This window comes from Microcebus murinus, chromosome 15, assembly GCF_040939455.1.
Source record: "Microcebus murinus isolate Inina chromosome 15, M.murinus_Inina_mat1.0, whole genome shotgun sequence".
Classification (NCBI taxonomy): domain Eukaryota; kingdom Metazoa; phylum Chordata; class Mammalia; order Primates; family Cheirogaleidae; genus Microcebus; species Microcebus murinus.
In genome coordinates this window covers 31,483,951-31,511,340 of record NC_134118.1, presented here as the reverse complement: position 1 = coordinate 31,511,340, position 27,390 = coordinate 31,483,951, and the positions used below count along the sequence as shown (strand labels likewise).

The 27,390-nt window shown below is 35.8% G+C and overlaps 1 protein-coding gene and 1 long non-coding RNA gene across 8 annotated transcripts in view; both read left to right on the top strand.

Moving 5' to 3' along the window:
• Nucleotides 1-26,815, top strand: LOC142876346 (uncharacterized). The gene is made up of 2 exons (XR_012923235.1): nucleotides 1-18,108; nucleotides 20,731-26,815. It is a non-coding gene; the product is annotated as an uncharacterized LOC142876346 (long non-coding RNA).
• RAPGEF2 (Rap guanine nucleotide exchange factor 2) overlaps nucleotides 1-27,390 on the top strand; it is a 241,484-nt gene that overhangs the window by 136 nt on the left and 213,958 nt on the right. The window lies entirely within an intron of this gene.

The following is a 27,390-nucleotide window of genomic DNA, read 5'->3' as shown; positions in this document are numbered from 1 at the left end:
CCGCCCGCATTTGCCTCCCTAGGACTGCGCCTCCCTGTCCCCCCCCCATCTCTTTACTGACACAGTTCATCCCGAGCACCCCAGTTCTACTATCAGGACCCCCAACTTCCAGCGGCATCCCACCTCCGAGTCTTTCTCTGGCCATCCTGGTTTTATTTTTCCCTGCCTTTGATAGTCTCCCCCTCTATTCCTCTCCCCACTGCTGACCTTCCCCTGCGTTTGCCGGGCGCGGTGTGTGTGTACATACTCTGATTAGCTTTCCCTCTCCCCCAGCCGCTGTCTGAACCTCAGGGGGTGAGGTCTCACCTCCCCGCAGCCATCCAGTCTTGCCCCCTGACTGCAGGTCCCTTCCTCCCCTTGCATGTGACCTTTCTGTCTTTAGACTTGAGTGGTGTTTGCAAAGGTATAGGAGGAAACTTGTGTGTGCGAAAGACAAAATCCATGTCGGCCTTCCAAAGGAAAACGTTGAGATGTTTGTGTAGTTACTATTTGGCTTTTTTTGAAAAACGGATGCTGCTTTGCATTGACGAGGAGAAAAAAAGTTGAATAGCTAGGCTAGTCCTTTTAGTTTCAGTCGCAAACATAACTTTAGAGCAGGCATATTCAAATACACTCACGGGAAGGGCACCCTGCGGATTCTTTTGGTGTTGCACAACCTTGTCAAAATTAGATAAGTTTGTTAACCTTTATACATTTGTTTAGCTTCAGGCTTATTCCTACTTTAAGTGGAGGAATCGCTGTTGGGGTTGGATTTGGTCTTCTCAAGTTGGACTAGAGGGTGAAATTTTATAAAAATGTGGTTTGATTTTCCTTGCTTTTAGTTGCTGACTGGATAATGACGCATTTTCTTAAGCATTGGGTTGGTGACTATAGTGGATCCAGCTTGCCAACCCTCTTAAGATAAATAAGCCCTCCTGATCCTTGGGACCATCAGACATTTAGGACCGAATGCTTGGAAGAGTTGCTTTGCTTGTTAGTTGTTGGATGCCATCTGTTCAAATCCAAATGCTCTCGTTCTCTGACGTTGATTATTATTATTTAATGTGAGAAGAAAGAATAAAATAGAATCTTCCACTGGCTGCCATTGGACAAGCCCCAAGAATGACACCTGGTACTGTTTTTGATTTTTCTTTTTCCCTGATGGAGCTGTCACATCTGGGGTATTGTGGATAGGTCGCACATATTTATCAAATGTGTGGAAGATGGGCAGCAATTTTACAAGAAAACTTATTTCAGTGTGCCCAGAAAGTTTCTATTCTAAAAGACTATTTTTATCACAAACAAGGAATGTCCTGCTTTGATCTTGTCTCTTTCATTTGGTTGTGTTGCATGACTCTCCTGTGCCTTCCTATCTACTATTTGTTTAGACTTGTCAGTCGAATCAGAGTCTTCTGTATCTGAAAATGCACGTTCCTAGTCTCAGTGTGAAGGAAAAGCAGATTTCAGTGAAATACTTCAATACCTTTCAAAAATACTGTTTGAAGTGCCAAGTGAAATTACACATGCTGAGAATGTTATATCCTGAGCCAGGCTGGTCAGAAAATGATGTCATGGGCCTTTGGTTGATTAGTTAGAAGAATAGCAATGACTGAAACCTACCGTCAGGTGGGGGTGGGCGGGTCACCAAATACTGGAAGAGACAAAACCTTTCCTGTGACAGTGTGGGGATTGTGCCAAATAAATGAACTGTTAAACTTTCCTGTTCCCCTGCCAGTTGTGTGTAGAATAGGGTAAAAACTGACCCAACATGGAACTTGGCCTGAGTCAGAAGTGGGCTGATTACTACTAACACCACACCTGAAAGCTCCATTGACAATCTGAAATCAGCACATTTACCCCACCAAACCTTCATAGAAAAAGTAAACATAGAGAAACTTACCAAACATTTTGAACATTCCTAAGTGTCAGCTCTATGAACTTTGATGTTCATTTGGTTATTACTAAATCCAACCCCCATGTTTATTTGTCGTTTTAGAGAGAAAGTAGTTTGAAATGTGAATGTTTTCATCTTTACCTGATTTGTCAGAAATAATCCGTCTTCTAAAAGTTTGAAATTTACTCAAAAGTAAAAAAGATTCTTCTGTACAAGATGCTTTTTATATTAGTAGTACTTTGCAAATACAACGCTGGAAATTTTTCCCTGTAGTCTTTTCTCATGAATGTAAGAGTTAGAATTTTGTAATATAAGAAAAGCAACCTTGTTAAGCTTGATATCATGAACAGAAGGATGTGAATTAGGAAAGTTTTGCTGTCCTGCTTCCTTCTGTTTCTGAAGATAGATTTGATAAAGGAGTTTGTGTGATTCTTATTATAGGCGAAAAGAAAGAGCTTGAAAAGAATAGAGGAAAATATGTAAATTTTTTTTAGTAAATTCAATTTTTCTTTCTTTTTTTTTTTTAAAGTCCTGCCAGCCCAGTTCCTCTCCCAAACTCTGTGAAGACATAGTTTTGTGTTTAGCCAATCAGTTGCCTATAGTTAATCCTGATGTCACTAATGTAACCCAAGAAGCTGGCTAGAAGGGAATCTGAGGTAAGAAGAGCCTCAGGAACTTTAATAAATTGGGAACTTTTCATGCCCACTTGGAAAATGGGAACTCTTTTTATTTAGACATGTCATTAGAGAGGGGAAATAGTGAGGAGAAATGCCAAAAGAAATTGTCATCTGCATTTTTAGCCATATCATGCATATTCAGATTCAAGAGGCTGTCACCATTTCACCTGATATTCTGAGTATTCTGAGAGGAGGGAAAAAAGTCTTCTTTAATCCAATGTGTGTCTCATATTGTCTGGAAACCTGGCCGAGTGCTAGTCAATGGGGCACTGTAGTCTAAATAACAAACCCCTTTGAAAATAATGAGCACTAAACATTCTATTGATATTTTTCTGGGCACCTCTGTTGAAAAACAGGACTCTTAAGTAATTGCTCTATTTAACTATTTGGGTTTGTGTCTTTAATCACTTAAATGAGAAGCTTGGTCACCAAAGCAATTTGATGAAGTAAAAGACATAAATAAATTACAAACAGCTTTACCCCCCAAGGCTTATACAGTAAAATGATTTTTCTAAACCATTTTATTAACTTATTTTCAGCCCTTTGAAGTTGCTTCTGTAAAGCATTTAAGTGCATAATGTTTTTAGTTTTTCAGGTGAAACATCTATGGCAAGATTGTTTCTTCTTCTTTAAAGACCTAATTTAGTGTATTTGTAGATAGTTGTAAAAGTTACTTTAAAAAAATTGGTATGTATAAAATAAACCCCACCTCATCTCCTCCTAATTAATAATCTTTGATAGCTTATACCTTGATTTATATTTTAGCTCATTTTTGGGCTCTAGTAATGTTTGTTTCTTAAGTAGTTTTTGTTCATGAAACACAACTGAACTGTCTGTATGCAAATGTAAATGCATGTCTTGCAAAGAAATGATTGGCCACAAGTATTTAGATTTCATAATAGTGATATTTGAATTTGTTGGTTAAAAATACATTTATAACTGAAATATTAATCAAACTCTATTAGCATGAGACTTTGAACAAGTAAGGACCTAAATTTATGGTAAAAATTATTAACATTCTTTTGCAATATTAGTGGAAGCTTAGTGAAGCTTAGTCGCCTTCAAATAACCTTTTAAACATTTAGTAATTAACAGTTCCATAATTAGCTTTGCATATCTTGGCTGAGGTTCAAAATGAAAATCTCGCCAACTGCAGTGCTGTATGCAGATACTAGTTTAATTCAGTCTTTCCCAAACCCTGGAATTGTACAGAACAGTTAAAAAAAAAAGACTCTGTTGCAACATTTTACTCCCCCTCCACCTCAAGAAAGAACATAAAATAAAAACAAAACAGGTTGCAACCTTCTATCACTATTATTTAATCTTGGTGTCTCTACAGAAGGATGCTCTATCACTCCAAAGCTCAGTCTTGAAATAAAATATTCGTTGCTTCGCAAGAAAACTTAGTATGCCTTTTTTGTTTTTTAATTTTACTTTGGAGCTGAAAACAAAACTTTTTCTGGGTAGATTTTGGGTGATTTAAACTATCAAAACCTGCCTTTCTCTGGTGATATTTGAAATTCAAATAGCATAAGTAGTGGAGTATGTAGTGGAGTATGCCTCAGATATAAATCTATTACCCGAAATAATGATCTGATAACCTTTTAGAAACACAGAAAGACTCTGCTTCTGCTTGACTCATATGAAAATTAACTTAAAAAATTTTATACAGAAGTAGCTTTGATCTAGACTAAGAAGATAGTGGAGACTGCTGATAGTGGTCCCTCAGTATCTGTATTTTATGGAATATTATCTTCACCTCATTTTTGGTAACCATTTTCTTATCTGTAAAATGATGATAGCTTTCTGAGCTTGTTTTGCAGATTAAGTAAAAGCACATTAACTATTTGTTGCAAAGCATGGTGGTAGTTCTTATTGTAGCAAATTTCAATAAAATATTATTTACCAGGCCTTAGGAATTCAAAGATGATATGAGATGGGTGTCCCTCAAGTAACTCACCCATCTATTTTATAAGTAGGTTGTAATTCATTAGTGCTGTAACACTGGTCCTAGCCTATGATAACACTGAAGAGGATGTAGATTTTGTATGTAAGAATGCGTTTTGAGTTGTAAGGGTATGGGAATTCACCAACCAATGGACTAAGGAACATGAAGGATATTCCAGATTGACCCACTGTCATATGGGTAGCACATGTGTAGAATACATGTGTAGACCTTTCTTCAGTGTGCTTGGAGCCAAGGGGTGGCTAGGGGATGGACTCCATTGAGTGTAGCAGCTTGGAGAGGAGTGGGAAGAGACCAATAGTTCTGTTAAGGGTTGACAGTTTGTTCTCCAGGCTTGAGATAATTGGGAGCCTGAATTACACCGGGGAGATGGATTAGAAACACTGCAGGAGCAGAATCTGCTGGACAGGCCAGTTAAATGAATGTGTGCACATCTATATCAACTACTCATTATGTTAAACAATGCTTGCATTATGTCATTGCAGCCTAATCATGGCACATGACGATGATAGGACATTTCCTAATTATAGGAAAAAAATCCAAGTTATTAAATATAATTTTCTTGACTTTTAAGATTTCTTACTTATACTATTTTTTCCCCTTAAACTTTAATATCTTCTACTGCATGTTCATTCTTGGAATCTAAGTATGAAATATCTGATTTATCATATAGTTATACTAAATGTAATAGTTTTTCTTAATCGGTAATGATAATGTGATTTTTAAGCATTACTTCCTTTGGAAGAGTTGCAGAACTTCTGAATTTGAGCAGGCAAAAATGAATTTACTTATATAAAAATCTGAACTTGACCTGTGGTGATACAATGTGATGATTGTATTGAGTCTCTGAGAACAGTTTCTTACTCCTGTATGCCATTTTTTTGTTTATATAGATTAATGTAGGTAAATTAAGCAGAAGTAGTTTATAGTACATATAATTGATCTTTTGTAGCTTTATCAGAGCTAGGATATATATAGTTAAAAATCTGTTCAGTGATTATGTTAGTCTTTGTAGGGAGAAAAAAAGCTTATTGCCACATTATTTTGACTATTAGGATTTTTATCTTTTTAGGAAAGAAAAACCTACCTCTGGTCTCATCTGCTAATTAACCACTACTTACTGAACTGTAGAAAGTATGTGTTTCTTGCTGTATTCAGGTGTTTTCTGTTCTCTTCCTGTCTGTGAAAGGATTTTTACCCCTGGTGAGGTGGTGGAGAGGTTAGTTTTTGCGGAGAGGAAAATTTAATCCTTGCATTTTAAATTGTCCTGCCTCCACCATTTTTGTGTTTTTACATCCATTATGTATAAAAAGTGTTTAGGAGTTCATGTCAGTGACTTGAAGAGGAACTTTCTTTTGTCATTGGAACTAAATACCTAGTCCTCTTGCTATGGTTTTTCATTCCTTGCTTCCCACAGGTTGAAAATCATAGATTGTAGAGCTTTAGAACTTTTTAAATATTTAATATGAACTAAGTAAATTGAAATGAAAATTTATATTTGGCTCTCATTAGCAGTTAAGTTGTCAAACCAACACTTCCCATGATATATGACTCTTGATGCCTTTTCTGATCTTTTCTAGCCCATGGTATTTGTTTCTTCCCAACATAAAAGCTCATAAAAGAAGACATGCAGAACAAGAATTAATTGTTAGCTGGTCATTCTGGGGAAGCCTGATAGTAACTTTCCTAGAAGCTAATAATCAATAGATCTAAGAGGGTTTGGGTACTGTGGTGATTATCCTATTTCTCCTGAAATTTCATTCTGGAGTTAAGACTCTCTTATCTTAAAAAAAAATTTTTTTAATGACTAGTCTTAACTAGAATCATTATCTTTTTAAAATAAAACTTTTAAGTTTGAAATAAATTTAGATTCTTATGCAATTGTAAGAAATCATGTAGAGAGTTCTTGTGTATCCTTTCTCCTGTTAGTATTATAATATTTTTTGTAAGTATAGTATAATACCACAACCAGGATATTTACTTTGCTATAGTCAAGATACAGAACAATTCCAGCACCATGAAGAGTTCTTCTCGTTACCCCTTTTTTAGCTTCAATCACTCCCCCATCCCAATAGTGACAATGAAGAGAAAATTGTATAATAATGTATATAAAATACAGACCAAAGATCATAAGGTCTTGGACGAGCAAGGGTTGTGATAGTATAACACATTTGGGATTTTTTTGTAAGGCTAGTCGTAAGGCTAGGCTAGTCTTAGCCATCATGATCCCCCATGCAAAGAAATTACTTGACATTCACCAATGGAAGATTTAAAAAAAAAAATCAGAAGGACGTCTAATGAATGCATTAATATATAGAAAGGGGAGACCCAGTGGTCAAATCTGGGACAATTTGAGAAACAAGGTAAATAATGACAGTAACAGATTATAACCCCTAGAAAAAAATATCCATGAGCCTATACTGTTATAAGTAACTAAATGAATAAATGAACAAATGAGGGAGAAGAGATAACCCTTTTTAAAAAATTTTTTAAATATTTATTTTTGAGTCAGAGTCTTACTCTGTTGCCCGGGCTAGAGTGTCGTGGCATCAGCCTAGCTCACAGCAACCTCAAACTCCTGGGCTCAAGTGATCCTCCTTACTCAGCCTCCCAAGTAGCTGGGACTACAGAAATGTGCCACTATGCCTGGCTAATTTTTTTTCTATATATTTTTAGTTGGCCAATTAATTTCTTTCTATTTTTAGTAGAGACGGAGTCTCGCTCTTGCTCAGGCTGGTTTCCAACTCCTGACCTTGAACGATCCTCCTGCCTCAGCCTCCCAAAGTGCTAGGATTACAGGCGTGAACCACCTCGTCCTGCCAAGAAGAGATAACTCTTTGTTATAGTAGAATTCCAATTACAAAATGTAGAAGGAATGATGGAAATGGAAATCACCAGTAGGCAAATGCTACAGTAGTAATTGTTGCTAGCAAGAATCGTCAGTGGATGCCAAAATTAGTGGATGAAAGCGTGATGAGAAATATTGTTATATATCACACCATCAGGAGATTTGCATAATCTCGAAGTATCCCCCTCACAAGACTAGTTAATTAATTATAAAGGGAAAATCAGTACCATTGCAGTGAAGAAAACTGGCAACACCAAATTAACCAGATGATCAGAGAACATCACTGGTAGGAAGACACATCAATATCATGTGTCTCCTAATATTATGCACTGAGGAGGAGACACCTGTGGATATGCTTGCTTAAAAAAAAAGTCAGTGTAAGTGAAGAAAACATCAGACTCGCATTTGAAGACATTCTACAAATTAACTGGCTAGTCCTCCCCAAAAGTCTTGAAGGTATGTAGAAATGTCGAAGAACTGTCATGGAGTGGACAACACTAAGGAAATGTGATGTGGGACTCTGGAATTGATCCTGGATGAGGAAAAAGAGCACTATTAGGGCAACAGGTGACATTTGAATATTTAGATCATTTTACTCTGGTTATTTTAGATGTTAAGTTATTGGAAATTGGGTAAAGGTGATGTGGGATCTTCCAACTATTTCTTTTTAAATAACTTTAAAGTTATTTCAAAATTAAAAGTTAAAGGAAGAATAGCTTTTGGAGTGTCTTTATGACCCTGAGAAGGGGCTACCAAATTATTTTTTAAAAGAGAATCTTTTTCGTGATTAATGATTTAATGAAGAGCCCAGTACCTTTTAGCTAAGTATTTCTGTATGCATTGGGATATTAATAAGATGGTTGAAGCAGTATATTAGTTGGAAAAAAATTTAAAATGCACATATACATAATAGCTCATAAATAAATGGATGAGAAGAGCTAAAACAATAACTTTTAACTGTTTATTCACTTTTATTCCACTTGAAGTTTGTTGATATTTTCAAGATGGAATGCTTTTCTCAGCTTTGAATATTTCATGAGTCTGAACTTAAATTAGAATATTTGTTAGAAAAAAGTATAGGAAATAGAATATTCCATGTATATTAGGAAAAATAGAAAAGAGATTGTGGTAGTAACTTAAGTCAATTTCAGTGAAATTTAAGTTGTGGACCCCCCTTTCATTTCCTGTGAACTTGAAAATTCTTTAAATTCTTTTGGTGGGAGTGAGGGGGTGGAAGGGAGGGAAGGAGTGGCAAGGGTGTGTTTAAAAGTCTAGTCAGACATGCTGTTGTAGCTGTGGATAATAGTGAAATCTCAGCTCAGTATGGTCAGTGCTTTCATTTAGACTTTTTAAAGACTTTATTGGGATCCAAAAAGAAAATAAAAAGAACTTCTTTAAAAATCAAATTAAGGCAGAAATCTCTACAATCTTTTTTTCCACCTCATATATATGCCTTTGCATTTAGATCATAAAGTCACTCCTCATAGATTAGCCACCCACCTTTCCTTACTTTTATTTTTTTGTTGGTAAATAGTGGAGAATACATGCTGTTTTTGAATATTATGTGCTTTTTTCTAGATCTGACATTGGTGTTGGAAGATTGGATTAAAAATATGGGACCTAACATTTGAGATAACTATAAATGAAATATAAGCAGGACAGTACTTACTGTTTTCGGTAATAAAGTACTTACTGTTTTCTATATTTTAAGAGATTTTTTTCTGTCTTTGATGTCTTTAATAATAAATTACATTTGAGGGCACAAATGAAAAAGAAAAGCTGGGTAGGTTTTGAAGTAACTAAAATCTTATAAAATAAAAAAAGTGTATATATAAGTCTAGGGTAAACCTATTTAACATTCATCCAGTTCTTTATGTAGTAACTATTTGAATTCTGCAAGGCAATATGTTTTTGATTTTTTTCTCTAAGCTACATCATGTAGTCTTGAAAACTCCATTTTCTTTTAAGCACACTCAGATTTATTGGGGAGTATTTGGTCAAGTTGTTAAAAGTATTTGGCTGTCGATCTAAGTTGTATCTTTTTGTTACAGTGTTGAGAAACTACTTCATCAAATTTATACATTTCCAAACAAATAGAAATGAGTCTTGGAAACTTGTGAGTTTAAAAAATTGAAATGCAGTATTAGACAATGCCAAGAATTGAGGTAGGGAAGAAATTTACAGCATTTCAGTTTGTTTCTAATCTTCATTCATATCTGGTTTTCCTTCTACCTCCTATTTTTGTGGGGCTGAAAGAAATTCAATAGCAAGTTTAGGGGCAGACATTTTCTGTATGCCTTTTCTTTGGATTTGGGATACAACAAACTTCATTTAGATCCAGACGGTGTACCCAAAAGTTCTTTATTCTCAAATGTGAACCTCCAAACCTAATTGTCATCTGAGACTTAAGTTGGAGTTGGTGGGAATTCGTATCTTGATTCCATTTTCTCTAGTATGGTTTAAATCTATATCACATAGAAAAAACTCAGTGGGAGGCAACATGGTAAAATCATTTCACTTTAGAGTTCTTGTTCCCTCTTTATATATTTTTGGATGATTGTTTTCCTTTGCAGTTATAAATTAATATCTTTAATTTTTAATCATTTTCACAAAGTAGTTATTTTGAGTTTATTTAGTGTATATCCTTCATATAACTTAGTAGTTATGATCCTGGGCTTTGGTGTCAAACACACTGCTTTGTGGCCTTGAGCAGGTTACTTAACCTTATTGCATCTGAGGCTTTTGGATGTCATAGACTGTTAAAATTTCATAATACGGTGGGGCATTGGCATTGGTTTGTAACTTATTTACCAAGTAAGCATGTTAAACAAACTTGCTAGCCATTATTCTCATTTAAGAAAGGACATTTATCCTAGAAGCAGGAAGGTCATACTCTCAGAATAAATATTTAGTTTTGATTTGCCATATTATTCTGTTTTTGTCAAGGATTGATGAAAATTTTACCATGAGTAGGTATTATCAACCTGATGTGGATGTGAAGATTAAATACATTAATGTATATTAACACGTGTTCTTAACACAGTCGCTGGCATGGAATATTTAATAAATATTTGCTCTTGTTATTGTTGTATTCCTAATAGTTGGTCCTCATTACTCTCTGATCTTACTTTTCCCCACAGATAACTTTCCATCTTTAGTATATCTAATAACTAATTCATCAATGTGATTTATAACATAAGTTGATTTGATAGACTTATAGCATAGATTGTATTAGAATTTCATTAATCTGCATGTTGCCCAAAACTGCACACACACAGGCTTGACTATGGGCTTATTTTTCTCACACAATAAGAAATCTGAAGGTAGGCAATGCAGGGTTGGGTTGGTGCAGATGCTCAAGAATGTCATTTAAGGAAACTGGCTCAGTCTTCTTTTTGGCAAGTGATTTTAGTCTTCAAAGTAACAAGATGGTAGTTGCACCATCAAGCAGTAAAGAAGAGGTGGGGTTGAAAATCCTTTTCTTGGTAAGGGTTTTGTCTTTGTGTTGAAGGAACCCCCTGTCTAGGTACTTCTTATTGGCTCAGGCTGTGTCACATGGCTACTCTTTTTTTTTTTTTTTTTTTTTTTTTTTGAGACAGAGTCTCACTTTGTTGTCCAGGCTAGAGTGAGTGCCATGGCGTCAGCCTAGCTCACAGCAACCTCAAACTCCTGGGCTCAAGCAATCCTTCTGCCTCAGCCTCCCGAGTAGCTGGGACTACAGGCATGCGCCACCATGCCCGGCTAATTTTTTATATATATATCAGTTGGCCAATTAATTTCTTTCTATTTATAGTAGAGACGGGGTCTCGCTCTTGCTCAGGCTGGTTTTGAACTCCTGACCTTGAGCAATCCGCCCGCCTCAGCCTCCCAGAGAGCTAGGATTACAGGCGTGAGCCACCTCGCCCGGCTTTTTTTTTTTTTTTTTTTTTTTGAGGCAGAGTCTCACTTTGTTCCCCAGGCTAGAGTGAGTGCCATGGCGTCAGCCTGGCTCACAGCAACCTCAATCTCCTGGGCTCAGCTATCCTGCTGCCTCAGCCTCCCGAGTAGCTGGGACTACAGGCATGTGCTACCATGCCCGGCTAATTTTTTTGTATATATATATTTTTAGTTGGTCAATTAATTTCTTTCTATTTTTGGTAGAGACGGGGTCTCGCTCAGGCTGGTTTTGAACTCCTGACCTTGAGCAATCCGCCCGCCTCAGCCTCCCAAAGTGCTAGGATTACAGGCGTGAGCCACCGCGCCCGGCTACATGGCTACTCTTGATTGCAAAGGAGGCTGGAAATGTTGAGTGTTTTGCGTTTAAGCTTCTATAGTATAGAAAGGCAGGAAAGAAAGAGATTAAGATTAATAGGTTTTGTGAGCTGATAGTATTTGTCCAATTTACTTTGCACAGGAAATAAATGATTGTAATAAGTTTATGCAGTGATTCTCAGGAGACTTCTCTGATGGTCTTATTGAATTATAGCTACAGTTATGGAATATAGATATATTCAACTGTTTGGTTTCCTTATTTAGTATATGATTATTGATTTGTTGAACCTCAATCTCTTATTACAGATAGGGATAAAAATACTAGTGGGTGAGTATTATATATAAATACTTGTTTATAAAATACTGCATGTAACTTTTAAGTGTAATTATTTGTATGGTAATTGGGTTCCAAACATCCCATCTATTGATTTAAAGTTAAAAAGTATTGGTGTGTGATATTTTCAAAATCAGTTCCTTTGCTTCAGATTTATTATTTAAATTCTAGAAATTTTAGTTGGTACTAAAATTTTTTGGTACTCCACTTATATATATGTACTTATATTTCTTGTTGTAATGCTTCATTATATTTCTGGGACTTTAAGCTTTCAATTTGTCATTCCTCCTCAAGGCTGAATCATCACTTTTTATAAATTTATTTGTATATGAAATATGTGTAAAAGATAGCTATTTAAATACAGTTTTCTGTACTATATTGTATTTTGTTGGATTCATACTTATATCATGAACTTATATCTTCAAGAAGAATGATTTCATATTGAATGTTATACAGGACTAGCTTTGATACTAAAACTTTTAAGTATGCATTGTGTCCTGCCTTAAAGCAACAGATATGTGTTTGGTTATGGGCTTTTTCTGATAGCATTGAAGATTTATTTACATAGATCAACTGCTCTCAATGTTGTGTAGTGGGGTCAGTTGAACAATTTTCTATTAGAAGTTAATGGCTAGAAATGTTGTTGGGAGCATTTGTTATCTTTAAATATTCTATGTTTTTTATAAATTATTTGCTTTGGTGGGGGTGTAACATGTGCCTAAGTTAGTTGGAGTCTAAGTTAAGACCCTGTCTTCATTTAAAACGAGTTAACTTGCACTATGTCTGCCAGCCCCATTAGACTGAAAGCTTATTTTAACTCGTACTATGTCTGTCAGCCCATTAGACTGAAAGCTTATTGGGCTGGGACTTTAAAGCTCAGTAGTTGACATAATGCTTAGGACAGACTTGGAGCTGATAAATGTTTGATGACTTGATCTTCCTTCCTGAGAGTTTGAGACTTGGTGGTACAGGGGAAAAACATATAGTTGACCCTTGAACACCATGGGTTTGAGCTATGCAGATCCACTTATACACAGCTTTCTAAAAAAATAAATATATCAACAAATTTGGGGGGGAGTTGTGACCATTTGAAAAACTTGTAGATGAAATGTGTAGTCTAGAAATATGAAAAAAAAAAGAAAAAGTTAGCTATGTCATGAACACATAAAATATACATGGATGCTAGTCTGTTTTATCATTTACTACAATAAAGTATACACAGATCTATTATAAAAACTTAAAATTTATCAAAACTTACACATACAAATGCATACATGGTGCCAAAGTTTTGAGAAAGGTAAACAAATGTAAAGATGCAGCATGAAATCATAACCGCATAAGATTAACTGTAGTACACACCGTACTATAATAATTTCTTCTCCACCTCCTGTCGCTGTTGTGGTGAGTTCAGTGTTGTGAGTATCTGCTTAGAATGCCGTGTGATGCTGATCATCTCTGTGTGAGCAGTTCCTCTGCCAATGAATTACATATCACCATAAAAAGTGATCTTTGGGCATTTTCATGTACTTTGCATCGTTTTTAGGGCTGGACTATAAACCTTGAATAACACCATGGGAGCTATATGAAGTGCCACTGGTGATGTTGGAAGTGCCCCGAAGAAGCAGAGAAAAGTCATGACGTTACAGGAGAAAGCTGAATTACTTGATGTGTACTGTAGATTGAGGTCTGCAGCTGTGGTTGCCCATCACTTCAGACAGATGTTTTATCTCAGATGACATAAACTTACGATATTGATAAATATATTACAGTATAGTAAACGTATTTTTCTTCTTTATGTTTCAATAACATTTTGTTTTCTGTAGCTTATTGTAAGAATACAGTATGTCATAATAATACATTTAACATACAGAATATGTGTTAAGTGTTTATGTTATCTGTAAGGCTTCCAGTCAACAGGTTTTTAAATATTAAAAACTTAACTATGTTTTTGAGGAGTCAAAAGTTATAGGCAGAGTTTCGACTGTGTGAGGGGCTGGTGCCCCTAACCCCCACATTGTTCAGGGGCCAGCTGTATTTAGAAAGTTACCTACTTGATGGTGTAAATTTACTCATGAGTCTTAGCAAGATAGTTTTTGGCTTTTGTGATGGAATGTTTATTAATAGATATTTCTCTTTTGTTATGTTGAAAGTATTAATTCCCTCATACTTTGCGCATATTCTATGAAAAGCATCTTGCTGTCTGCCCCAGTGGTTATAAAAGTCTGTGTTCTACTGCCTTCTGGTTGGCTTACCAGCTTGAAAAGTTTGATCATGCCAGGTTAAAAATTTCTGGTCTATCTGGTTTGTCTGTCTGGTGTGTACTAGGGAATCCTTGGAAACTTTTGACTGCAAACAGTAAGAGTCAGGGTGCTTAAAGACAATTTAGTCTTGGTGGGATGAATGGGGAAGTGGTGGAGGACAGCTCAGGCTTGTGCAGTGCCTGAGCCATGCCCTTCAACTAGACTGGGTACTTTACACCAGAAAACTACATTGAGATAGGTAAGAAACAGGACTGCATCAGACTGAATTGAAATAGACAAATTTGGGAGGAAGAGGAACCAGTGGAACTGGTTGGAACCAGAGGAACTCAGGATGATACCTTCAAATTAATAACTGCATTTTTTTTCTTTTTTGTGATTTTGAATAATTGGTTATGGTGTGAGGGCAGAATGCATGAGTATTTTGTATTCGGAGTGTGATAAGAATAAATAATGTCTTTAAGTTACTACTGGCTCTAGAAGATAAGGGTAAAGAGAATGAGAAAAGTTCCTTTGTCAGGAAGACTAAAGGGAGGTTTGAAGAGTGTGTGTGGGGTATGGATTCTTATCAGTTTATTTTGTTTTTACTTTTTCTTTTGGTTAAATGTTAAATGTTTCTTTCCTGGATTGTCTCTTGGGCTCTTGGTGAGAACTTCCAACTGGTGTCAGTTCTCAAGGATATAAGTAACGTCTTCTATAATTACAAGCCTGTACTCTCTTTTGCTGAAGACATATCTTTAACTCAAAGAGGAATGAAAAGGGGGAACTCACCCCAGCCTACTTTCACTGTTAATTTAAAAACAGCTAAAACAAAGCTCTTTTGTCTATCTCAGTTATTTTTTCTTCCTAAATATAGCCAACCAAGGACTAGGACTTTTAGTAATTCTAGTAAGTATTTCTTAGTGACCTTTACAAATATGCTGAGGGGGGAAAATGAAATTTTATTCTGCATATGATATTAATAACATAACTTTGTAAAACTTCTTAAAGATACTAGGTATAATACATATTATTGTTCATCTGTTAATATTCATCCAATATGGTTTTTATGAATCATATACTTTTGTTCATAGGAAGGATGTATTTTTGTCTAAGTTGTTGTCTTCAGTTCTCCAGCCTAACTTTCTTGGAACTGTGGTGTGTGTTTAGGTTTTTATAGAAATCTAGAATTAGATGAAAGGTTTTAATACAGTATTCTTCCTAAATCAAGCTTTCATTATTAAAAACAAATGCACAACTAAGAATTTTTTAAGCCTGTCAGAGATACTCCAGTACTTGGCATGTGTTGGGCGCTCTGCTCAATAAATCAGCTTTGTGTTATACTCAGAGTTCCCTGATTTCTGTTTTTTTTTTTTTTTTGAAACAGAGTCTCACTCTGTTGCCTTGGCTAGAGTGAGTGCCATGGCGTCAGCCTAGCTCACAGCAACCTCAAACTCCTGGGCTCAAGCAACCCTCCTGCCTCAGCCTCCCGAGTAGCTGGGACTACAGGCATGTGCCACCATGCCCGGCTAATTTTTTCTGTATGTATTACTTGGCCAATTAATTTCTTCCTATTTATAGTAGAGACGGGGTCTCACTCTTGCTCAGGCTGGTTTCGAACTCCTGACCTCGAGCAATCCGCCTGCCTTGGCCTCCCAGACCTGATTTCTGTTTAATTTGAAATCAAGAAATATTTTACTGCTACTTTATCTAATTTAAAATGATTATAGTCATATTATGTAAACCTTGAAATTGGATTCTGAGATAAAATTGTTTACTTGTTGTTCACATTTCTTTATCTTATATCAAAACAAACTTGAATGAGTTTATAATCTGTTTTCTTTGTAGGGTGCTATGGAATTGTCTTCAGTAGCTAAATTACTTCTTGAAAACCACAAAGATAACTTTTAAATAGTTAACATTATAATTTGCATCTATGGCAATCAATTATGTCAATGTATGTCAAGAAAAAAGATTATTCCAGTTGGATTTTTGAGGTGAGAAGTGAAATTACTTAGTTGAGAGCAATTTTTGAGGTTAAAAGTGAAATTACTTAGTTGAGAGCATTTGTTTTCATTGTGGTTCAGGAGAGACACTGACCACTCAGAATTTGGCAACACTGTCTTGCCAGTGATGTTAAAAGTGTAACTTTTTAGAAAGTACCCATAAAAACTTACTACAATGTTTGTAGTATCAGAATTTAGCACTTACAAATCAAAATGTACCTAGTGTTTCCTCTCCTTCAGTTACTTATCCTTAGAGGATAATCACTTTTTATACTTTAATATATCACTCCAGTTATTTATGAAAATATAATTAATATAGTTTTCTGGAAAGGATTGAAAAGTATTTAAGCATTCAAACATGTTATGTGGCATTTTGTGTATTTCTATTTATGACTTTTTTTTTTAAAGGGAGGGAGTATATGTCAAACACATTGAATCAATTTCAGGAAAACAATACCTACCTTCAAATTGATTGAAACAAAATACAAAATAGCATAGTTTATAAGTGTTTGAAAACCTGACGTAAAGCAATTTATTGTTCTCATCAAGCTGGGTGAAAATTTTAAAATAAATGAGAAATTTCTTACCCATATAACTTAAAATCGGGCCTTTTGTATATCTTTACAGTTTTCTTTATATATGAAGTAGGTGAAATGATTCTGATTGTAAAATGCCATTTATTCATCTCCTGTCTAGGCTTTAACAAAAATAAGCCCGGCCCCTTCCTATAATTTCATTTAAAAGATTATAAGTATTTCTTATAATTTTCTTTTTAATTTATTGGATAACTGTACCCCTCTGCTGATTGTGAAAATGACTATCTTAAAAATGTTTACAGGAACCCACACTTATCCTTCTTCCCCTCTGCTTTTAGGCTAGCTCCTAATTTCCATTTCCCTTCATTTTTTCTTCTCTCAGTTGATTATAATATGAAAACTACAAGAAGAAAAATGCTGTTGTGGACCTGTTTCTTTAGGATGATGTTATAGAGGGAAAAACCCAAGCCCTCATTTCTCATTGTCAAGTAGAACCCATTCATGTGGAGGGTAATTGACAAGAATCATACTTGTAACCCCCAAGAACAATGATCTTGTGTTATCTTCTAGGTAAACTGCTCCTGTGTTTGAATTGATTTTGTCAAGAGGTACCTGGTGTTTGGGAAAGAAACCATTACTTTATTTTCCTTTCTAGGTCTTTCCATTCTCACTGCCACCAAGGCGTTATCAGTGCCCCACACAAGCGCACCTTTTGTTTCCTCCCTTTTTACCTATGCTAGTAACTCTTCATTTAATGCCTGTCTCCCTCTCTTGTACCTATCCTGATAGTTTCTTAAGGATTAGCTTAATGCTTCCTTCTTCCTGAAGCTTTTTCTGGTCTCTCAGAGTAGAGGTTGAATTTTTCTGAGATCTGTTTTTAGCTTGTGCATTTCTTTAAGGCATTTATTCCTTGGTAGTTCGTAATTTCATAATTAGATGTACACATCTTATCTCCTTTTTCAAACTGTGGAATTCCTGGAAGGTGAAACTGTCTTATTCACTTTTGTGTCTCTGTGGCATTTTACAATACATTTGCATTTTATAAACATTCAGATGTGTGAAGTGTGTGTGAGATTCTCATAGTAGTAGAATAAACAGTACTGACAGCATGTAACCCAGTTGGTATGATTTTAAAAACTTTTAGAAAGTTATTTTTATTGTTTGAATGTAATGCTGTTTGGGCTTGTAATTATTGTAAGACTGAGTCAAAGTTGATTCTTAGAATTGCCTGGTTAGCTGATACTGATTCAAATTTTACTTAGTCACTGTGACTTGTGTTGAGTCACAGAATCCAATGAAAAGCAAAAACTTGAATTCTAGGCATGGCATTGTGAATTATTATGCCTTAGACTTCAGTTTGTTGCCTTGGATTATATTTAGGTATGTATATATTTGCTTTCATTGTATTTCGAACTCTGTTTTATAAATGTACCTTGTAACCTTTCTTACGTTAGGAGATCAACAAATATTTTAACTTGGATATTCTGTTTTTTCTTATAAGCTCTAAGAAGAAAAAAAATTGAGACTAATAATGCCTTAACTTTTCTTTTGCGTTAATGTCACTCTAATAGTACATTTTGGGGCCTAATTCTAGTGCGGAAGATCAGCTGGAAGAGAGGGTCTTCCATATAGTACTCTCCGTTTGACCTCTGCAATTTTTATTGGGGCTTAGTTTTCTTCTCTGCAAAATGGTGTACACGCTTGCTGTACTTAATTTTCAGAGTTAAATGAGCATAATTTATGAGAAAGTACTTTGTAAGTGGAAAAGTCTGCATTAACATAAGATACTACTATCACTGACAATAAAAGTATCAGTGCTGGTAGAAATTGTGAGTCATTTATAAAAATAATAGCTTACGATCCTTTTCATATTTTGCTGGTAGTATTTATAGAAGTATGCCTCTTTTTGGTGTATGTAAACCAGTAAAACCATGTTTTCAGATTCTTTATTTGGTTATCCAGGTTAATATTAATACTTGTCTGGAGAGTTTTGTAAAGAGCTTTTTCTAAGGTAAAACATTTTCAGACTTCAAAGAGCCGTTGTGTAAAAACTCTACACTAATGTATCTCAAATAGTTGTGATCATTTTATTTGAATAAAGAAGCTGAACCCAAATTGCCTCACTTTCAAAAGTGGCTAAGTCTTTCCATATGTGTAATGTGTATATATTTTCTATTGTAAGTTTGTTTATTGGAATACGTGTTTTTAGGAGAAAAGCTTTGTAATTGTATGATATAAATGGATACAAACTTCTTTTCCTTCCTTGTGATTGTTGAAATTTGACACAATTCTGTATTTAAATTTGAATATTGATATGTGAGCTTAGATATGTAGCCAGGGACTTGCACAGAAGTGAAATAGGAATAAGAATGTAGAATAGAACTCTTATAGCTATTTTTTGAAGAATGTGAAAACAAATTTGAATTGCTTTCATATTATAAATGTTCACCATTGAAAGGTGCAGCAGTAAATGAATCTTTATGTTATACCTTTAGTTATCTTTGAGAGTTACTTTTATTTTATTTATTTATTTGTTTGTTTGTTTATTTGAGACAGAGTCTCACTTTGTTGCCCAGGCTAGAGTGAGTATACCGTGGTGTCAGCCTAGCTCACAGCAAACTCAATCTCCTGGGTTCAAGCAATCCTCCTGCGTCAGCCTCCCGAGTAGCTGGGACTACAGGCATGTGCCACCATGTCCGGCTAATTTTTTGTATATATATATTTTTAGTTGGTCAATTAATTTCTTTCTATTTTTGGTAGAGATGGGGGAGGGGGTGGGGGGGAGGGGGCGGTCTTGCTCAGGCTGGTCTCGAACCCGGGACCTTGAGCGATCCACCCACCTTGGCCTTCCAGAGTGCTAGGATTACAGGCGTGAGCCACTGCGCCCGCCTCAGAGTTACTTTTATAATGTAGCCCTTTGAAAGTGCCACACTAGCTGTTTCAGGTTGCCTGTCAATGTAATCATGTATAATACTTTGAGTTGTGTTGTCCATTCTTTATTTTATATTTAGAGAGAATATAGTTCAAAAAGAACAGCTTGAAGAAAGATGAGGAAAAGCAGTTGACATTTATTAAGTGTCTATTATGTGCCAGAAAGTCAGCTAGATATTTTCTTATAGTTTATTTTATTTAGTTCTTACATTAACCCAGTAAACCAGAAGGCAGTGATGAAGTAACTGAGATGTGGAGAGGATAAGTAATTTGCTTACGAACACATAACTTTCTGATTTCAAAGTCTCTATTCTTCCTCTATAGTAAGATCAGGTGTAAATGTCTGTATTGTTATTAATGAGTACTTTTACAAAATGAAGTTCTGATTTGCTTAGGATGTTTCTTTATTCAGAATTCTCCACTAGGTTACTTTCACTTTAAAGATGAGATGAGCTTCAGGTTTAAAGTCTAACTGTATTAAAATTTAAATCTTTAAAACAGTTGGAGTTAGAATGGGACTGGAAGGTCTTTTAAATTTGATTCAGGCTTAGCAGATATTAATAGTACATTACTTTCAATAAATGTTATCTATTTAATATTTTAACTATACCTTTTAAATAGCCTGTTTTATTCTCTTGGTTTATTTGAAAATAATAGTTTCACATGATGGATGTAATAACATCTCAGATTTATCGATTCCTGATTTTGTCACTAGATAACCATGTTAAGGACTTAAATGTATTATCTTGATATTGGTGTTTTGTTTCTTAGTTGTTTTTTTTTTTGTTGTTTTTGTTTTTAAAGTTGTTGTTATTCAATCAACTACACTATTCAGGTTTTTTGCTAGTTCAAGAGAAATGTAATTGATAAGTCCAGTTAGAGTTCTTTGGTTGGAAACCTTGGGCTAGGTTGATGTCTTTCAGGTTGTTCTGTACTTGGAAAAGTAACCAGTTTTTCTTAGCAGCCAGGCAACTACTTGTTGTTTGTCAGAAACACAGATCGGCATATCTCTTATTTCCATTCCTTATGAAGTTTCAAATTACTTGATTAATACTTATCCTTTCTCTGTAGGGACTTAGCTGGGAACCTTTGTTTTGAAGGCTAACTGAAAAGGACAGGGGCAAGGTTTGGAAGATAGCAACCTCCTAAGGAAGAGGATCCAGATTCAACTTTGGACACTAACAACAAGGGTCCAGATTTGAACGGGTATAGTGTTTTGAAACTAACAAGTTGGACGGTGAAATATTCCTGGTGTTTTTGCTTTTTTAGCTGTTGCTGTGAGGGTAATGTCTTAGCTTGTAAGTGAACTTTGGTGTCTGCCCACACTATTCAGAGGGGGGCTGGTTGGACTAGAATTTATCTAGAATTGAGAAACATTTATTTAAATATACTGAGAATTAATCCATAAGCTTGTGTCTTTCCCAGAAACACTATTAAAGTTATCCAGCTCTAACACCATTTTATGATTGTACCTCACAGTCTTAACTACAGAATGAAAGGCGGAATTAACTTCCTAGATTTTGGAATGTGTGCTCTCAAGGAGTCTTAAGTGCTTCTGAAATCCTGTTAATAAAATAATCCACCCATATGCTTTGGGTGTGTTGGGTAAATGACGGCTTTGAGTCCTTCAGTTGTAGAGGACACGTGTCACTTTGTGGCAAAGAGTCCTGTTTGTTTCTCTGTGACCTGCTCACAAGACACAGAAAAGGCTGTTGTTACTTTAGGGATAGCTGGGCACAGCACGCCAAGAGAGAAAGGTGGACGATTTTCAGAGGTGTAACAAGTTCTTGGCTTTTTAAGAACTGAGTTTTCGTATTTGTGCTGCTTTTTAAAATTATAGCCTTTCCTTCCAAACCATTCTTTGTTTTCTATTTCTTACACTCCTTATTTTCTTCTATTTCTGTGGGGTACTGGGTTAGAAAGAAAGGTTAAGTACATAGTCTCGTACGCAGATTGCTCATTTTCTTCTGGTAATTGAAAGTTAACTTGCATTGTAAGTGTACATGATAATATTTTCTGCCTCTGGAATGCTTTCGCTGTTCCAGAAATGTTTATAACTTGTACTTAAATTAATGTTTTAAATATTGCATGCTTAGTGTTTTTTTTTGTGTGTGTGTGTGTGATTAACACAGCAAAACATATAAAAAGGTACACAGTTCAGAGTCTCACCTACTTCTCTTGTCCACATCTGCCTGATTCCCAATTCCCTAATAACAGCAGATGATTTTAGTTGCTTGTTTATTCTTCCAAATATTAAAAAATAATCCATTTATAGACCTATAAAAATATATTTCCCTATCCCCCCAATTATATCTATATACGTATCTGCTCTTTGCTTATTTACTTATTAAATATAATTTGGAGATTTTGCTAGATCAATACATGAAGAGCTCCTGGAGGGAGAAAGAGAGAGAGAAAGAAAAACAATCATAGAGCATTCATAGTTCTACAGTGATATTGCTCACATATGTGACCTGGAAAATTTCTGCTGAGCTAAAGAGTGCTTGTGTTTCTAGTTTTAATAGTTAATTGTAGTAGCATCTTACAGTACTACTTGCATTGTATTAAGACCTTTTTTTCTTTTTTTAAATATAAAATTGCAATTAAGTTGGATTCAACTTTTGCACAAGTCAGATATAATTTATATATGATTAAGAGTCAGCCTTTTTAAGTATAAAATTCTATGACTTTTAACAGGTATGTAGTCATTTACCTAACAGAAAAAAGAAAGACATTTTCATCACCCTGAAAATTTCCCTTGTACCTTTTTGTAGTGTCCTCTGTGCCTAGTCCTGTTTCTGGCAAGCATTGATCTGATTTCTATAGTTTTGTCTTTTTTTTTTTTAAATACAGAATCTCACTTTGTTGCCTGGGGCTAGAGTGCCTTGGCGTCATCCTAGCTCACAGCAACCTCAAACTTGCAGGCTCAAGTGATCCTTCTGCCTCAGCCTCCCGAGTAGCTGGAACTACAGGCATGTGCCACCATGCCCAGTTCATTTTTTCTATTTTTGGTAGAGACGGGGTCTCGCTCTTGCTCAGGCTGGTCTCTAACTCCCAAGCTCAAAGGATCCACCTGCCTCGGCCTCCCAGAGTGCTAGGATTACGGATGTGAGCCACTGTGCCTGGCCTATAGTTTTGTCTTTTTAAGAGTTTTGTATACTATGTGTAGAATAATATAGTGTGGAATCTTTTTTGTATGGCTTTTTTTTTCACTGAGCATAATGCTTTTGACATTCAGCCATATTGTTGTATGTATCAATAGCTGTTTCATTTTATTGCTGAGTATTTCATTGTATAGATGTGTTGAAATTTGTTTATTCTCCAGGTGATGGATATTTAGGTTGCTTCTAGTTTGTGGCAATTATAAATGAAGTTGCTATAAACATTCATGTATGCGTATTAATATATAGACATAATGTTTTTATTTTTGTTCATAAATACCTATGTGTGATATTGCTGGGGTATATACTAAATGTATGTATAATTTTATAAGAAACTTGACAAACCCTTTTCCAAAGCACTCCAATCCTAGCACTCCAAATCCTAGAGTGTTAGGATTATAGGCATGAGCCCACCAAGACTGGCCCTCATATGCTTATTTTCCATCCATATCTCTTTGGTAAAGATCTTTTCAAATATTTGTTCCCCTTTTAATTTTTTATTTTAAAGTAAGTTTAGATTATAGAAAACTTGCTAAGATGGTACTGAGAGTTCCCATGTACCTGTCTCTAAGGTTCTGCTGTTAACACTTTACAGTGTTATATCATACTGTATTTCCACCAACAGTGTACAAAACTTCCAGTTGTTCTGTATCCTAGTCAGCACGTATCCTTGTCAGTTTTATTTTTTAAGCCATCTAATAGGTGTGTAATGGTATCTAATTGTGTATTTTTAAAAACAGCTTTAGTGAGAGATAATTCACCTACTGTACAGTTCACCCATTTAAAGTATATAATCAGTGACTTTTAGTATATTCCCAGACATGTGCAACCATTACCAGTAAATTTTAGAAGATTTTTATCAACTTGAGAAAAAAATTCCTATGCCTTTTATCTACCACCCCTGTCCACCATCACCTCTCTCCTAAGCAACTAACAGTTAATAAAATTTTGTCTTTAAAATTTTTTATTTTAAAGTACATTTAGATTATAGAAAACTTGCTAAGATGGTACAGAGAGTTCCCATGTACCTGTCTCTAAGGTTCTCCTGCTGTTGACACTTTACAGTATATTTGTCACAAATAAGAAATTAATACTGAAACAATACTATTAATGAAACTACACACTTTATTTGGGTTTTTACTAGTTTTTCGACTGTCTTTTCAGAATCCAATCCAGGATGCCATATTACTTAGCATTTAAAAAATTTTGGCTTTTACTTGAGTTGTGCAAGTTCTTTATATATACTGGATATAGGTCTTTCATTAGATTAAATGCCACTTTTTAACTTGACATAGTTCTGCAAAATTATTTGTAGCAGAATCATTACTTATTCTAATGTTTCGGCTAGATGCAAATAATATGTATGTATATATGTTTTAAGACTAATTTAATTTACATAATATTAGAGTTCTATAGATTCCCTGATTATATAATAAGTGTACATGTTCTAAAAATTTTTAAAACATTATGTTTTTCTCAGATTCCACCATAGTCTTTGTCAATATGTGTTTAGAAAAATATTTTCTCATTGCTGGAATGCTCTGTTATGTGAATGATTTTGCTGATAAACACAGGGAAAGATCCACTGCGAACACAAGCATATAGCTATGTATAGGAAACCTCTAAGAGTCAGGGGTGGGGGAGGGGGCTGGCCAAAGTGTCTTTTATATCAAGGCAGATGCTTTTCATTTTTCAATTTTTCTTTTTGCAGTGAACCTCACTGCAGAAATATTTGTGCTTTAGCAGGTATCAGTAAACATGCACTACTCCTGTAAGTCCTTCTAATAGAAATTAATTCAACAAATGTTTATAAAAGGTCTACTGTGTGCAGTGCACTCTTGGAGGTATATGAGCAACAGCAGAAGCCCTTGCCGTGGACTATGGAGCTTACATTCTAGTGAGGGGAGGCATACAAATGAGTGAACATATAGCATGGCAGGTGTTGATAAGGATTATAATATATAGTAGAAGAAAATTAAGCTAAGGCCACATTCAGAAAGCTTTGCTGGTAATGAAGTGGTATTTGGAGAGGGCCCGAATGAAGTGAGGGAGCCAGCTTTGTGGCGCCCAGGGGAGAGAAGTCACGTTTAGAGGCCCGCTAGGTGGGATCTTGCATGGTGAAGAATGGAAGGCTTGAGGCTGGAGCAGGAGTAGTGACAGGTGGAAGGCACTGACAGCAGAGGGTTAGCAGGGGAGGCCTGATCATGTGGGGACTTTGGCGTTTGCTCTGAGTGTGTTAGGGAACCATTGGAGGGATTTGAATAAAGGTGTGATAAGATCACGCTGAGTGCTGGGTCAGTAGAGGGAAAGAGTAGATAAGAGGGAGACCAGTCAGGAGGCTGATGCAGTCTACTGGCCCCTTGTGAGAGCAAGTGTTGGAAAGGAGACCAGGCCACATGTTGGGCACATGACGAAGGTAGAACTGACAAGGTGTATTAGGTTTGGGTGTGAAAGAAAAGAGACTTAAGGGTGACTTAAAGGTTCTGGACAGATGGAGATGTTACTTATTGGAGAAGAGGGCTTCTTTTTGGGAAGACCAGGTTTGCCTAAGGGGATGAGTGGTGGTGGTGCTGGTGGTGGTAGTGATTAGGAATTCAGTTTTAGAACAAGGAGAGGTTGGGATGCTTATCCTTAATCCAAAGAGGAGTTGTCAAGTAAGTACTGTAGTTTGGATTTCAATGGGCTAGAAGTTTAAGGCTATTATGTATGCTTTTTTTTTTTTTTTTTTTTTTTTGAGACAGAGTCTCGCTTTGTTGCCCAGGCTAGAGTGAGTGCCGTGGCGTCAGCCTAGCTCACAGCAACCTCAAACTCCTGGGCTCGAGCGATCCTTCTGCCTCAGCCTCCCTGGTAGCTGGGACTACAGGCATGTGCCACCATGCCCGGCTAATTTTTTTTTATATATATATCAGTTGGCCAATTGATTTCTTTCTATTTATAGTAGAGACGGGGTCTCGCTCTTGCTCAGGCTGGTTTTGAACTCCTGACCTTGAGCAATCCGCCCGCCTTGGCCTCCCAAGAGCTAGGATTACAGGCGTGAGCCACAGCGCCCGGCCTTATTATGTATGCTTTTTAACTTACACCTGACATCTGTTTATCATTAGATGTCTTTATTTTCTCTAAGCAACGTGTGAGCCTAGCACAATGCTCCACCTGCTGGAGGTGTTTAATGTTGAATATGTCGAATTGAAACGTACATCTCAATACCATTTTCCATAATTATATATTTTACTCTGATGATCGTCTCTGGTGCTTGAAGTGTACATTATTTTCTTTCAAATGAGCTTCAATAAAAATGTGATTATATCAAGTTATGAGAAAGTTTGATAACCCTTCTTAAGCCAGTAATTTCTGGAAATGTTTAGACATTAAAAAAGTAGAGCATGCAGCTGGTCTGGAGCTATTCACACTGCCTAGTCATAGCCTCTATTCCTGACCTTTAGGGAAGTGCTCTCCTTGGTCTTAGACTTCTTGTCCTTAATGTCCATTGGTTTCCAATGCTAAACTGTGTAAGAAGTTAAATTTATATGCATCATAGGTTATTTGTCAACAGAAAAACGGAGAGTCTTGGTAGTGATTGTGTTTTGACTCTGTTCAGTGGGCCTAGGAATCCATTCGAATATATTAGTTAATGCTCTTTTGAAACTTACCTTGGTTTAAGAAGTTTATTGTATTAGTCTGTTTGGGCTGCCATGACAAAGTATCACAGACTGGGTGGCTTAAATAACAAAATTTATTTTTTCACTCTGTTGGAGGCAAATAGTCCAAGATTAAGGTTCCGGCCAATTCATTTTCTGGTGAGGGCCCACTTCCTGGCTTGTAGACAGCTTTCCTGCCCTGTCCTCAAATAGCCTTTCTTCTGCGTGTATGAAGGAAATGGAGGAGGAAAAGAGAGTAAGTGAGAGCTAGTGCTCCATTGCTTCTCCCTCTTTTATAAGAACACCAATCCAACTGGACCAGTGCCTCTCCCTTGTGACCTCTTTTAACCTTAATTACCTCCCAAAGGACCCATTTCCAAATACTATCACATTGGGGGGTGGCGCTTCAACATATGAATTTTAGGGGAACACATTTCAATCCATACCACTTACCAAGGGAGCATCTTTAAATACTGGGGTTATTTTGCATTTCCCTTGGGTGTGAGAGAGAAAAAAGAATACACCTTTTTAGGTATTTATATCTGAGGTGCCATTTTGGGCAATGAGAGTGAGTTTGTAAAAAAAAAAAAAAAAGAAAAGGAAATGCATGCAAAAAAAACTGCAGAGATTTAAATTTACTGGGAAGGGATGTTTAAACTTCTGAAGTGCTTACTTTGTAGAATATTTTAAAAATTAAAAATATATGTAACTCATTACCTATAAGAATGAGGAGTAACTGATTCTTAAAAAATATTTCTTTATCTTGATTGAATTGATTTAGTGAATTAAAATTTTTATTTGTAGGTAGCATTCAATGTGCTAGTGCTCTTTTCTTAAGCTGGGTAAACATGCCCACATACAGATTTAATTGCATAATTAAATTGCTTAGAATTTCATGGTATAATCGACTTTAGCACAGACTGAATTACTAATTA